The sequence below is a fragment of the Lissotriton helveticus genome, chromosome 3_1, assembly GCF_964261635.1.
Source record: "Lissotriton helveticus chromosome 3_1, aLisHel1.1, whole genome shotgun sequence".
NCBI lineage: Eukaryota > Metazoa > Chordata > Amphibia > Caudata > Salamandridae > Lissotriton > Lissotriton helveticus.
The window spans coordinates 441,367,437-441,383,122 of record NC_136061.1 but is presented as its reverse complement, the minus strand read 5'-3'; the positions used below and the strand labels follow the sequence as shown (position 1 = coordinate 441,383,122).

The following is a 15,686-nucleotide window of genomic DNA, read 5'->3' as shown; positions in this document are numbered from 1 at the left end:
AGAATAATGTCATTCGCATAAAGTGTGATTAGGACCGGGCCAGTTTTGAACTGCAGACCTATGTGGAGGTGTCGTTCCTGTAAGTGACGCACCAGGGGATCCAACACTATCACAAACAATTGGGGAGACAGCGGGCATCCCTGCCGTGTTCCCCGCATAGGAGAGAAAGATGTCAGCATTCTATTTAAGGGAATGCGTGCTGTGGGCTTTGCATATAATAATTTGATACCGTCAGAGAATCCCAGTGGAAGCCCCATCAGGATCTACGTGGCCTGCAGTTACGACCACTCCAGTGAATCAAATGATTTTTCAGCACCCAGAAACACAACTGCAGCCGGGACGGTGGGTGAAATTCTATGTAGGACCGCAAAGAGCATACGCAGGTTTATGGCCGTGGAGTTATGCGGGACGAACGATGATTGGGCTGGAGATATTATCTGGTCTAGTAACAGGGAGACAAGTACTAGACAAGTAACAGGGAGAGCCTAGTAGCTAGAATGTTGTCAAAGATGAACTAGAGTGGCCGGTAGGAGCCGCACTGCATTGGGTCCTTTACAGGTTTGCAGAGCAGTATAGTCACTGCTTCATGGAGAGTAGGTGGAAGAATACCGTTCTTCATTGACTCCTGCTAGTTCTCTAAGAGATATGGGGCGAGTAGTTGCTTATACACCTTGTAAAAGCAACCCAGGAACCTGTCAATGCCTGGTGCTTTCATCTTATCCATGGCTTCTATTGCCTGGATTATTAACTCCCCTGTAAAGGGCTCTCCGAAGAATTGTTGACGCGTTGACACTGGCCAACTCGTCTAAATATCGGCTGCTGTCTGATGCCTCTGCCGCGACCCGTGACGTGTACAAGTCGGTATAATAGGTTAGTACTTCGTCTTGAATGCTGAGTGAGTCAGATATTTAGGTGCCGCCCAGACGCTTGAGAGATGTTATGCAAGACTGGCCGCTAAAGGGCTGCAGCAGTCGTGCCAGGGTGCGTCCTGCCCACCCCCCGCATTGTCGGGCAACAGCGTATTTTCCTAGATAATGCTCTTCGTGCTCCGCCGCTTCATGAAAGTCGTCTACTTCCGATAATTGTTTTTCTAATTGGAATAGTGTGCGACATAGGACTTTAAGGATTCAAGCATATTTGAAAATACAGACCCCCCTTTTGTAGACCTTAAGTGCCTCCCATATGTAGCCCAGGATTTCACTGTCCCTTTGTTAATCTCAAAATATCCCACTATTGCTGATCGTAGTTCCGATCATAATAGATCATCACGGAGGTCCCGGGGTATCTCCACTGCTGCTCCACCCCACCTGTCCTGGGGATACGAAATTTCAAGATCACCGGTGAGAGATAGAACCAAATACGTGGCAGGTGTTGTATGGAGTCCATTCACTGTGCCAGGCTGGGGGCGAGAAGCCAGTAATCCAAGCGAGTCCAGTTGCCGTGTTGGGCTGAGTAATGTGTATAGGGTGCCTGTGCAGGCTGCTGGTGGCGCCAAGTATCAGTTAAGTGATATGTTCCCCTTAGGTATGCTAGTGTATGTCTGGATCTTGGTTTGGCATCAGGGGTTCTCGCTGTGCTGTCATGTTAGGGATCTAGCAGTAGGTTAAGGTCACCCCACATGCATACTTGGTCTGCCTCCATTCGGTCAATTTGAGCCACTAAGTCTTGGTAAAACTCCGGGCTGTCAGTGTTTGGAGCGTAAACATTAACTAGGTGTATAGTATAGCCTAATAAACAACCCTTCACCAGCAGGTATCGACACTCTGCATCTGCCCATACTTCTTTCATCTGGAAAGGTACATGCTTGTGAACCAGTATAGAGACAACCCTGACCTACGTGCTGTAACTTGCAAAGTACGGATGGGCACCCCCATGCCGCAGCGAAGCTGTTGGGTAATGTGGGGGACAAATGCGTTTCTTGTAAAAAGGCACTATCTACTTGGCGCCTCTGTAAATAGTGCATTACCTGCTTTTCCTTGCGTGTCTCGTTCAGCTCGCGTATGCTCCAGGTTACTAGTGTAACATCTGCAAAGGGGTGGACCCTGTCATATGCAATCATTGCTGTGCCAGGAGTATAAGATGGGCATTTCTAAGAACATCTGGCATTACAAACAACATTCTGGATAACATACGACTGCAAAACACCCCAAACTGAAAGAACTCACCAGCCCCCTCCCCCATCCATCCCCATACCGGTCCCTACTGGGAAATCCCAGTCCCAACAACATTGCTGCATTTTGCAACATGTTCAAACACCCAAACAGTGTAGGGTGAATACACTTGGGGGTGCCGACCATTGCTGTGATGTCTGGGTAAAGAGAGATTGATGACCCTTGCCAGTCGAGGGGGCCCTACTGTCTTGCCAAGCGCGTTGCTGTGTCTCTGTCCCAGAAATTTAACAGCCGGGCGATAAGCGGGTGCGGCGGACAACCCGGGATCGGGCGCAGCCTCAAGGTGCAGTGGGCCCTCTCGACCATGAACGTGGGTGTGAAGGGGTCCCGTCAAATAAGTCAATCAGAAGTTGCTCCACAAATCCGTCAGCACAGCCTGTGTTCATGGATTACGGAATACTCATAATACGGATGTTGTTGCGTCTACTGGCTTCCAGGACTTCATTTTTCATTGCAACTGTCTAGGAGTTTTTCCATGTATTCTGTCCTTTTGGCCGTTTGGGCTGATCTGCCCTCAAGATCCGAGATCCTACCTTCCAGTGTGCCGAGCCACCACTCATGCCGGTCCAGGCATGCCCCCATGGAGTGTAGGCCCTTGTCAAGTTTGTCAAATCAGGTGTCCAGGGCTATAAAGCCTGCTCTAAGCTCCACCATAAGGACATCTGTCCCGGCTGTCAGGTAGGTGTCCGGCAGATTTCCTCCCTCCGCCATTTCCCATCTGGGTCCTTTCCCAGAGTGCTTAGTTTTATCATAGGTCATCCTGCTCTGTTTTGGGTGAGATTGCGGCAGTGATCTGAGCGGGATGAGACCCGGGCCTCAATCAATGCTGTGTGCAATTCGTTGGAATGCCTGTGCTTAAGCTAATGAAGGCCAGCCAATAGCGGTGGTCGGCCGACCCGGCCCAGGGAAAGCGGTGATACCAGCCCGGGGCACCCCCGACAGCTATGGCCTGTCTGCAGGAGGGGGAAGTTGGGGGGCACCAAGCAGCGAATGCAACTTCCAGCCAGTTGGTGAGGCCCAGCCACAAGCAGCAGGCTCATCAGCAAGTGGCCCGTTGCCCCTGCACAAGTAGTTGCAGCACCAAGACACACCTGTGTGGGCTGCGCCGGGTCAGTCACCTCTGCCACCCGGGGTGCCGGTGTCTCTGCCGCCTCCGGTAATAACAGTACACAAAAGAAGGTATCGGGTCCTACCACTGGCTAGCCTGGAACTCAACAAGTGCTAAACAGAACAAAGATGGCTAGTCAGTTTTTTTTTGTGAATTATAGCCACGCAACCAAATTGTATTGCGTGAACCAGACGTTTTTTTTGTCACAAAATGATTTATTTCATTAAAATGAAGTTTCATTAGTCAGTCCGTATGTTTTCAAAGGAAACTCATGTCAAAACAGTTGAATCAATAACATACAGTGATGTGCGCAATATATACAAATGCGCAAGGGTTCATAATAGATACTCAAAATTCATAACACCAAATAACTTTTTACATGACAAATACAACAAATAAATTGCAACATCAAAAACATTTCAATAAAGAAAGCCGATACACATAGAAAACCAGTCCTTTCATTCAAAAACCAGTGGACAGGCGGAAGTGGGGATGGAATTGGACTGCCTGCCTGTCTCACAACACCTGTGACGTATTTATTAATTTAAGGATTAACAGCGGGTTCCACCAGAGTGGTATTAGTCAATCCTAGGTGCACCCTTCTTCCTTGTCACAGGCTGGGGGTCAACGCGTTTCGAACCATATTGAATCTTGGTTCTCCTCAGGACGGGGACTGGATAAGTTCCTCACTGCCCAGCACACACAGGGGCTGCGGGGGTAGGAATTAACTGCACATCGAGTGAGTTCGTCTGTACTGGATTGTTTTCACGGAAGACAGACACTATTTTCTTCTAAGCGCCCACGTTATGGTGTGAAAAAAATCAATGGGATGGCTCGACTTGTCTTGTAGCTGCGCACGGAATGTGGCTGGCGGTAAACTGAAGTACCGGGAAGGATTCTTATACATTCGGCGAGGGCAGGGTTCCTCTACGCCAACACCATCAGATAGATCTTGGACTCAATCCATTATAGCGCCGCCATCGACATCCTCCGGTAATAAGGCTGCAAGTGTGGGGGTGGCTGTATGGCTGTTAGCTCTTCAGCTTTCTGCAGGCCCAGGGCCCCAGTCGCCACAGGCTCCTGCATGCTCAAGTTGGCACTCCGCTAGCTGCAGGCCGTCACAAGGGAGAGGCTGAAGTAAATGGGAGGGGGAGAAGGCGGACATTGACAGGAGAGAGGCTTGCCCAGACCCGTGCCGGCCCAGCACGGCCCGATAGCTGACCCCAGGCTTACCCGTGGCCCTTGTCACGACGTGGCCTCCAGGTGTGAAGTGAGCCAGCCTTACCTGATGTGGGGTCTTCCTTGGGTGCAACTCGATCCCCCACTGGTCCAACTCCTACATGACACCACAGCCGCTGGGTCTCTCCAGCCCTGCCAGGGCCAGTTTATTACAGCAGCATGTGCTTGTTGCGTCTTCACCAAGCGCCTGGTGTCCACGAACCACTGGATCCAGCAGTCACCACGGACCTCGCACCACTGCAGCTGGTCCACTACGGCTCGAGCCAGGTGTGGGGACCATCCTCCAGCGCTGTGTCACTCAGCCACGCAGGGTCCTCTCTGGTCTGAAGGTGCTTTCGTCATCGCTCATGCTATTATTGTACCAGGTTGGGGTCCGCAGGTATTACAGACCACTGCTGCATCCTCTCCGCTGTTCGGATGCCAAATGTAGCCCAGTGCATGGCTAAGATTGTGGGGAGATTGGCGGAGCTTCAGAGCCACGCCCATATGTTAGAAATCCACATAATTTAAGTTGCACCAGTCAATTGTACCAAATACTGTAATCAACTGGATTACTATTGAAGTATCTCTTTTTTACAGCCTAGTGGCTAGCAGGAGGCAACAAAGTGCAAACAAAAAAAAAAGAAAACTGGTCTTTTAGACCTATGTTTACTATCCTATTCCGCCACTGCTTACATAAATCCTGAGACCATGGGTAGCAAGGGCAGTGCCAGCTGTAGAAGATTCTAGTCCTGAACATCCCTGATCATGAATACTCGAAGTATGGCCTGGGGGCAGCATGCAGTTCCCCTGACCATTACATGCAGCCACCTGGTCAACAGGAGCACTTGGTTGTTGTTTACTCAACTCAGCACTAACAATAAAATGATATAAAATAGACAGACAAGAATTTATTTAAAGGATCATTGGTGTTAAAAAAAAAAGGAAGAAACTTTGGAGTCCTGCGCTTAACTTTCAAAGCACCTTCATCTTAAAAAAGATATTTTGCAGTGAAATTGTAAAATTATGATGGTCTTCGGAATTCAAAGGGGATTTAATTAACATGCAGAAGTTTTTCACCTTTGTACAATTGATTATATCAGTGGATTGAGAAGTATTAATTTAAAAGTGATAGCTTTCAAACATGAATTTAGGAACATTATTTCTTCCCCCTATCCCAAAAACAATTCCAATAGTGAACTAAAGAGCAATACAGTTGTTATGTGCGCTTTGTGGGTGGCCTGGGTTTCTGTTAAACATAAAAAAACATCATAGTTTGAAAATCAAATACAGGAGCAGGATTTATAAAGTGCACACCCTGAAAGGGACTTTGAAAATCATCAAATTGGTACTAAACCTGCAGGTCTAGTGCCTTAAATAATCTACTTGACTTAGTATGAATGCTGTTGACCCATAAACTGGTTTCAAATGATGTGATCGTGGGCAAATATTTTAATTCACTGAGACATAATTTTCTTCATTATCACATAAGAGAGCACCTTCAAATACATGAGTTCAGCATGTCTGCTGCACAAAAAAACTCTTTCTTGATTTCAACAGACCAAACGTTTGCTCTACATAGAACACAATATAGCCACATATAGAATACACACGACCCCTGACTTATCTCTTAGTTCTTTAACAGCATTGTCATCAGGGCAGGGACAGGAATGTTTCTCAAATCATGTTTAAAAACGATCACATTTAATATTTGCATAAAGGAAGCATGAAGTGGTAGAATACTTGAAATCAGCAGATTTTACATTGAAGTGGCCACGAAATATCCTATTGATTTGGTTTTATTGAGAAAATTATAAAGTGTACAAACAATATTTGGAAATCAAATTTCTGCAAATACGTGTCACTTGCACATCACCACATAAAGTGTTCTGAATTATTTTGCTCCTATCTAAATCTTTGTTTGGATCACACTTCTTATTGAGAAAAAAAATTTGCTTTCATAATTCCCGATATATTTTGAAATATTTGAACTATCCACTTACAGGCTTACTTTAAATGTTATGTGTTAGGAAAATATCTGACATCTTCAGGCAGCTCACTTGACACAAACCTCTAACTGTAGTAAGAGAAAGAAAAACAAGCATTTGCAACGCAATAGGTCTCGCAGTTACGCAAGTTTAAGCTATTGGCATTGTAAATGACAATGCCTTTTATTTATGTTTTTAAAACAAAAACAACAATAAAAGGCGTTGTTACTTGCAATGTCAATAGCTCAAAACTTGCGTAACTGTGAGACCTATTGCATTGCAAAACTTGAACTTTCCTGCAGTGGACCGATCTCGCCCTTGCCTCGCCGCTGAATGTGAGGAGGGAATGGTGTGAGGTGGGGATGGGGAGAGGCTGTGGAAAAAAAATGGGGCACACACCCGGTGGACAGGTATCAGGGAGGCATCGCTCTTCTGCCACTGTGCGGCCTACCTCAAAAAGCATATGTGGCGCGTCACTATAGTTACATGCTAATGACATTACCTCACCCATGTCGTCCGCAGTTGAAATTATAGTTCTTATTGAAGGGAGTCCAACATCTGCCTCTGGGGCCAGGACAGCACCTAGAAGCATCATAGGTTTCGGGGGAGCGATCTTGCGATGCCTCGTGTTCCAGCCCCTGGTCTTTCACTCTGTCCCAGGACAGCGCCTAGAAGCATCATAGGTTCAGGTAGCGAGCTCTTGCTCTGCCTTGTGTCACAGCCCTGGGTCTTTCACTCTGTGCTCTGCCGCCCCCCACACACCCAATGAATGCATAGCTACGTGCTTCTCCAGCCACATAACTAGTATAAGCCGCTGTAGAAATGCTGCAATACCAGTATGCAATCAGAAGAACGTGACCTTGATAAGGGAAGCGCACCAACAGGGGCAAACTGGAATATCTGAATTTGGGCAAACAAATCTGCAGAAACATTAGCACACATTTTGGGATTAAACTATGTATCGGAGTGGGGCCAGTGTAGTTTGGCTTACCAACAGTGCTTTAACTGGGCAGGTACTCACAGGCACTTAGCGCCTGCACTCCTTGAGATTGAAAGGGCGAGTACCTGTCCTCTTCAGGGTGGATTCTATACTTCCAGTGGGAGAGAGTCCCAGCACTTCTCAGGACACACGGCTTCTCTTGGGCAGTGAGTACCTACACTTCTTTAACTCCATTTCAACCACTACTTACCAACCGTTTTTGCATATTTTCGTGTTATATTTGTGTTACATAATTAGGCAGTTTTCACCCAAAAAAATTAGCGCTGGGGCACAGAAACATCTTACACACCAGAATGTAAGTGTCTGCGTACAACACTTTTTTTCTCTATTTTCTTTTAAAGCGCGAAACGAGTCTTTTTAGCCAAAACGGATCAGAAAATGCATTTCATGCTAACTTGTAGCGTTAAATACCGCTTTGCATTTCACCTATTTTTTTACCAAATTGTCACATAATTAGGCAGATGCAAAGTCTGCATACCCCTGATAATGGTACATGTAGTTCGTCTTGCTGAGGTCGATAAATTAAACACCTTTAAATACAGGTGGGCAGTAGTACCCCTGGTTTATAGTGCTACAAGGTTCTGACAGAGAGCACTATAAAAAGAAAGATATTAATGTTTTCTTCTTTTTCTCCTCCCCGGCACAGAGAGCAATGAACAGTGCCTTGTCCTCAGTACTTTCAAGGAGGATACCAGGCACCCCGAAGATGACCCAGGCAGGCAGGTTTCTAATCTTTCTTAAATTCCTTTCGAGTGCAGTCAGTCTTTCGGAGTGTGATGCTCAGATGGAGCGCAGTGATAGGAGACCGCCCCTACGCTGGCCACTCCAAATCTGCCTACATCCTGTCCTCGCCAGCTGCCCACAGTGTCCAGACTCTAGAGCGCATGCCTCCGCTCCCCGGCTCAATTATAAACGGAGTGCACATGGGATGCATGCGCACAGCGCACGACCTAAGCTGATTGATGAACTCTGCCTGAACCTTTTAGTCACGCCTCCCTTAGATAAGAAAGATGACCACGACAGCCGTAAAGCAGGTGATCGTGTCCGTAGGAGCCGTACAAAAAGCGGATAGGGTTGCAACCAAAATCCCTCTTTTCCAATGGGAAGTCAACGTTTATCATAAACGCTGGCGTTACCCATTGGAAAGGAGGGGCGGGGCTTAGAGTTCCTTTTACAAATGGTGTATTTACAATATCTCTCGCAGACGCGGAGCAGCGCTTCGCGCTGCCACGCCCACAAGACGTAATAACTCAATTTCCAAGCAGCAATTAGTAATAAGACAAACCGACATTTGACCTCTTTCCTTGAACACTGCAAATGTCACATGATAAAAACAAGAATTAATGTCATCTTTATTATGAATGAACAGAACACCTGCTCCTTTCCAACTCAAGTTCACTCGCCAGAATGGACTAGTAGGTTGTAAAAATAGCTCGACCTGATAAAATTGGACTCGCAAACGCGAGTGGGAGAGTAGATTTTTCAAGCCTTGTGAAAGCATGTATTTTCAAGGTCCTCTTACATGTGATAAATGAAGGAAAAGTAGGGAACGTGAAGATGAACAACTACTTAGATTCACACAATATGGAAAAGTGTGTAATCTGGGATTAACCCAAGGTTTTCTGGTTTCACATTGTTCAATTCAGCCACTAGATGCATAGCCTTCACTTCGCCTACAGTTATCTTACCACCAATCCCCCGAACCCGCGCGCCCGACCACCACCCCTCTGGCATCAATACGGCTCTCTGGCACATCATTGGCCATCGTTTTGGCCCCTGGGAAAATGTTTGCGAGTATCCATGCCCCTGATTGAGATCAGTGTGTGCTGTGGAGCAGCATGAACATACTCACTGTGTGCTCAGTTTCTAGTATTTTTGTGTTATTGGTGTCAAAATCTTCTCAAATGCGGGTTGCATTTCAGAATATCACAGTGACCGAGCAACTCAAAACCATGAATATATAATGGAATTTGAACTAAGGGCGTTTCATGTAGTACCAATGAGAATAGATTTACCATTTCATGTGTAATGGACATACAGATTTATTGTGTGCTGGGAAATGAATTATGTTTTTACCAAGAAGGGGTAACCCTGTGTCCCTCAGAACCTGGGTATGTATGGTTAAAGACAAAAATGGTTCTGTCGGGTGAATAAATTGCTTTTGCGTGAAGGCTAGGTTAGCTCATAACAAAATATAACCAATAAAAATGAGAAGACCTCTCTGACAACAAATATAGTTCAAAACTTTTATATGAAAAAGCAAGGTCACATTAAAACACCGGAATTACTTCATTCCATTTCAGTTTCAATTATAAGTGAAAGGTGACTATTAGTGAGCGAAGTGAATAGTGCAACAAATTTAGTGACACATATTTACAATTATATACAAAGTTTATACAAGGAAGAGTGGGCGGGGGGAAAGATTTTTGGCGGTCAGAGTTCTAAGTTAGTACTCCAAGGAGACAGATGGTGACTGTGCCCGTTCCCGGAGGGTTCTTGACCAGTATTGTGCGTCGACGTTTCGATCCTGATGCGCCCCGATTGGTGGTCACGCGGATCTTTATCAAGACAGGGGGGGGAGAGGGGGGTGAGAGGGGGGTACGAGGGGGGGGGGGCGGAGTGATGTTGATTTTCGGATACACAGGAGGCAAATGTCACACACTGTGGGAAGGCCAATAGGTCAATCTAACGTGGAGGAACACTTTCCAAAGGAGCAGGGTACCGGCTTTCATTGCTCGCGGTCGCTCAAATGAATTATGTTACAGAAAACAGTGGTCCCTACTCGTGGACAAAATGGTATACTGAGCTAATAATCACACACCTGATAAGTGTTATGTCTTTTGTCCAGCTGGACAAGGAATTTATTTAACAATGTTCTTAATAAAAACTGAATGAACACATTAATAACAAGTGGGCAGAGCTGTGACCCACAACATTCAGACAAAACAACGAACAGAATGGTAAAAGGAGCAAAGCAAAAATATGTCTGTGAACTTGTATTCAGTGTTACAGACAGAGACTGTTATAACCACACCATTGCATTTCACAATATTTTAAATGTCATATTGCATAAGGGGGTTTTTTGGTCGACGACGTTTCGATGCCTGAGTTAAATGAGGGGCATCATCATCAGGACAAAAATATAGTCATTGTTGTCTTTAAATATTACACTGCCTTTTAACGCAATTGCGTATCACATCAGGCAATTCAACGGATAAGCAGATACCATGACCAATGGAGGAATCGGTACTGCCGTTTCCAGCATGGAAATGTCGTCTGGATTGGGAGCGTTATAGCTCGATATGCAGAAGTCGGCGGCGCTGTGGCGGACGGTGGGGTTCTGGTGTTCGGGAAATGAATTATGAGCAACAGAGTCACAGAATCAATATTAATATACTGCACCATTTGCTGCCTATTTTCCAAAACATTTTGTGGGAAATGCCTAAATATCTTGGTTTTTTTTGTTTTTTTTTAACCGACTGACCCATGTTCAACTGCTGTTCACATGAAACGCTTCTCCACTTCAGCCTTCAAAGTTCTCGTATTTGCTACTACCACCAAGATCTGCACCTGCGGCAGCTCCACCGGGCCCTCGCCCCGGGCTTCCGTGCTCACCGCTGCGGCCCTCCTACTCGTCGCGGCTTAGCCCCCGCATCTCTCAACGCCGGCGACGGCCGGGTATTGGCCCGACGCTCCAGCGCTATCCATTTTCAGGGCATCTTGTAAAAGATGTTTTGGGCGGTGGAAAGCAATGCAACTGGTTCAGTGAGTTAGGAATGCACCATTCATTATACTGACACAAAACTCTGAAATGTTAAATCTTCAATGGTCTGTTGGTCCAATTTGCATTAAAATGTAGGATCTGCCTTCCATTTCGGTTAAATCTCCTAAAAGGAAACCTAGTATAATGAAGAAATGCCACCAACTTCTTTTGAATAGCTTTATTCTGGGAAACATCCTAAACAACGAAGTCAGAACAACGACTAACCGGAACAACGCAGTTTGAACAACACAGTTTGAACAACAAAGTTTCACATTCAACGAAGGTCGGAACAACGACTTTTCAGAACACCAAAGAATCAGATACTGCAGTGTGTGTTGCACGTCACTTCTCTCCGCCTACCTTCCCCTCATCTTCATTTTGATTCGGCATTGTTGGAGTGTTACGTCACTCACCTCCAACAAATCACAATTCAGTCTTTTTCGCTATCCATACCTCTGGAAAGGAATTTCTGCAATCATATTGGTGGGCAGCGTGACATGCCAATGTCAGCCATTATGTCTTGTTTGCACCCTGGCTGGCGGACTCAAAAGAGTTAAGGGAAGTAGTCTGGTTTCATCCTGCTTGGTTGTAGGACCTGGGAAAAGCATAATTGCAGACAGCACAGTAAAAATAGATGAAGGACAGTTAATGTTGTGACTGTGTGTAATAATGACTTTTTCAAGTTTGTTCGGTTTTTCAAAGTATATCTTTTGTCTGGAAAATATATTTTGTTTTAAGTAATCTTCACTTAAAATGATTTACAAAATATTCAATTATTATTATAAAAATAATAATAATAATGCTTAATTGATTCCGCATTACGAGACTACTTTCATTGTGTGTAATAATGACTTTTTCAAGTTTGTTCGGTTTTTCAAAGTATATCTTTTGTTTGGAAAATATATTTAGTTTTAAGTAATCTTCACTTAAAATGATTTACAAAATATTCAATTATATTGATTCAGGCATTACGAGACTACTTTCATTAATTGTGCTTGTGCAGAGGGGCTCAGCTTGATGTGTTTGGGCACGAAACTTGTTAGGAGATTAAATAGATAAACACAGCCTTTAATTTTACTCTGCTCGATTGAGCACGCAGATGGAAAAAGAATAAACATGTTGATTTAAGAGAAAATACAGGCGTCCAATAGTAATTGGCAATTTAAAGTATTTTCGTTGTATAGGAAGTCGTTCTAAAATAAGTAGTGGTTAAGCATAGTTTGTTGTTTACATTTCGTGGTTTAGGGAGTCGTGGTTCAGGAAGTTGGTGTTTAGGCACACATCCCTTTATTCTGACACCCACAGATGACTTGCGGCTGCATTAACTGACATTCCTTGTGTGACCCAGCTCGAGCACACGCTCTCGCTGATGTCACATCGTTCTCCAAACAGAATGTCAACATTAAAGAGAAACTACAACACATCTTCCTTTTATAATAATAAATAATGAAATAAAATGAAAAGAATATACAATAAACAATTATTCAACACAAATACACAGAGCTAAAAGCAGTGCAATAAAAGTCATTCAAGACAATAATCCTAAAGGTGCATAGGTGACTTCTTGACTCTGATACTACGAGAAGAAGAACCAGGATCATTTTTGTGATTACAACTCAGCGGCACATCAATGTGTGGCAAACTCTTCTGAGACTCCAAATTATCACAAATCTGATCTCTATGAACATTATCTTGACCATGACCATATTTGGGCTGAAAATAATGAGATTTAGACTTGACATATCCAGCCCCCTTCGTACACTTTGCCAAACGAGACATGCTCCAAACATCTCCCCCAGCAAGCATAACAACATTCTTCATAACTTTAACAATGAGCTTTGGTCCAAAAAATTATGCTCACCTTTTAGGTGACCAGACTGCTTTCTTCACATAAACAAGATCACCCACTCTCCAAAAATATTTCTTCGCTCCCATTTTAACATCAAATCTTTGCTTATAATTGTTCTGATACCTTTTAATTCTCCAGTTGTTTGCAAAACAACCCCTGTCTTTTATGCTCAACCATAAAGGATTAAGTTTAGAACCAGGAATTCTACTTTTGAGTTTCTTAAAAGGTGAAGAACCAGTCACACTATTAGGAGTATTTCTGTGTGCCCAAAGTTTTTCTCTAAGTACTGGTCTAAGCGGAACTTTCATCTCCAAAGCAGACTGTGCAGAAGCTCTGATCAACCTGTTCATGCTCTCGACTAAACCATTTTCCTGAGGAGCATAAAGGGCAGTCTTATGATGTTTGATGGACAGGTCTTTAAGAAAGTCTGACATTTCCTGAGAGGTAAACTGAACCCCGTTATCAGACACAAGGATATCAGGAACACCCTCGCAAGTGAAGGAGTCTTTTAACAATTTAATTATGTTTTTTGTCACAACCGAACTCATACAAGCAGCAGAAACCCACTTAGACGTATAATCCACTAGGAAACAACAAATCTTTCCGATTGAGCTAAGTTGTCAAATGGACCCACTATGTCAATTGCAAGTTTAGACCAAGGACGTTCAGGTATAGCAACAGGAAAAAGAGGAGCAAACCTTGCTTTCCTGGATTTGTCATTCCCAGCACAAATAGTGCAATTCCTGACTACTTCTTCAACATGACGGTCAACCTCAGGCCACCAATAAGACTCTCTGATCCTAGCTTTAGTAAGACTACGGCCAAGATGCCCTTCATGTGCAAGATTAATGACCTTCTCACGCATCTGACATGGAGGTATTAACCTATCATCTCGCAAAAGCTCACCTTTCACAATGTTCAACTCCTCACGAACATTCCAATAACCCTTTGCACACTCAGGTACCTCTTTCAAACAAGGCCAACCATTGACAGTAAAATCTATAACTATTTTCCTTGCCTCATCACTAGTTAAACCATTCTGCCATTCTTCCTGATTAATAGCGGATTCCTTAACCCAAGAAACATTTACACAGTCAGCACTTGAAACAGAGTTCTTTTCCAAAGGCATTCTTGACAAAAAGTCAGCCGGAACATTCTTAAGTCCTGGCAAGTATTCAACACGGAAATTACATTCCCAAAGGCCTTCAATCCATCTTTTAATTCTAGGTGTGGTGCTCTCCACATTCCTACAAGAAAACATGTGTACCAACGGGTTATGGTCTGACCTGACTAAAAACGGTAGACCCCACAAATAGAATCTGAAATGATTAACAGCACATGAGCATGCAAGAGCCTCGCGTTCTATTACAGAATAGAACTCCTCTGCTTCTTTTAATGACCTTGACGCAAAACCAATGACTCAGGTTCAGGTTTCAGGTTTTAAAGTCTTTATTTCGATATCAAAATCATAAAAGACAACATTTAAAACACATTTCATTGTAATTACATTATTCCTTTAGAAAAACACTAACGCCATTGTTTTAAAAAGTTATTAAACATACAGAAATACAAGACAAACCTGACCATAGCATATTAAAATTTATAGAACAGACGAAAAATACAGGAGACATACCTCGGACTATATACAATATTACAAAATTAGTTAGGGTTGATGTAAATGATCCTTTACATAAGAATTAGGAGGCCCTATTAGTTTGTCTGCTTCTTGCCCTGATAACCCAAGCCCACCCTAGGAACTTGGCAACACTCACCACGAACTTCTCTGAGGTATTGGTTTTTAAAACCTGAATAGCCTCAGAGGACCTTCTACAAGGGAGATGCTGGAACAGAGGTTTTAGCCATTTTGTACGGGGCACAGAATAGAGCGAGCAAGCAAACAGGAAATGACCCTCAGTTTCTTTGTAGCTTGTACAGCAACTACAAAATTCAGTTGTTCCGTTAGCCCATTTTTTAGTAAAAGAGTTCAATGGCAATGATCCTACCCGAAACTGATGGTAAAGCTTCTTGTCCAGCTGTTTGGTAATAATATCCCAGTAGATCTCACGGGAGGGATCCAGCTTATGAGTCAAGAACCTCCCCGTGAGACCCGCGGAGCTGGAGGCAGTAATTAATGATGAACGGGCCGAGGCCCAGTACAGTGCCTTGAAATCCTGTTTGGATGGGAAAGCATTAGTGCTCGGGGAAATCCACAGATGTTCTAAACCCATTTCACTCAAGATGGTTCTTACACTTTTTAGCCAGGGGATTCTCCCCGATCCCCCAATTGACCTGATTTCGGCCAGTTCCCTAGCAAAAAGGGTAAGGTCAGGGGATGTCCATATGCGCCTCCAAAAGGCCACCAATCTAAATCTAGCCATCTCATTGATAGGGTTACATCCCATGTCCAAACATAGGGGTATAGAAGGTGAAGATTGGGGTAACCCAATCAAGCCCCTTAGGAACATACACTGGGTTCTGAATAGGCTGGAGAGATCAGTATAACCCCAGAGGTCAGCACCATATAAAATTGCGGTGTTGATCTTAGTGTCATAGATTTTTAACGCTGGGGAGACCCGTTTGGTGATTGAT

General features: G+C 44.2%; 1 protein-coding gene across 6 annotated transcripts in view; it reads right to left on the bottom strand.

Moving 5' to 3' along the window:
* Positions 1 to 15,686, bottom strand: part of FASTKD2 (FAST kinase domains 2) — a 328,458-nt gene that overhangs the window by 300,891 nt on the left and 11,881 nt on the right. Inside the window, exon 1 of one of the 6 annotated variants that reach the window (XM_078680304.1) lies at positions 11,702 to 11,843. The exons of the other annotated variants lie outside the window; for them this stretch is intronic. The gene's annotated coding sequence lies outside the window, so the exon portion shown is untranslated. Of the gene's footprint in view, positions 1 to 11,701; positions 11,844 to 15,686 lie in introns of those variants that run through there. 6 annotated transcript variants of the gene reach the window in all.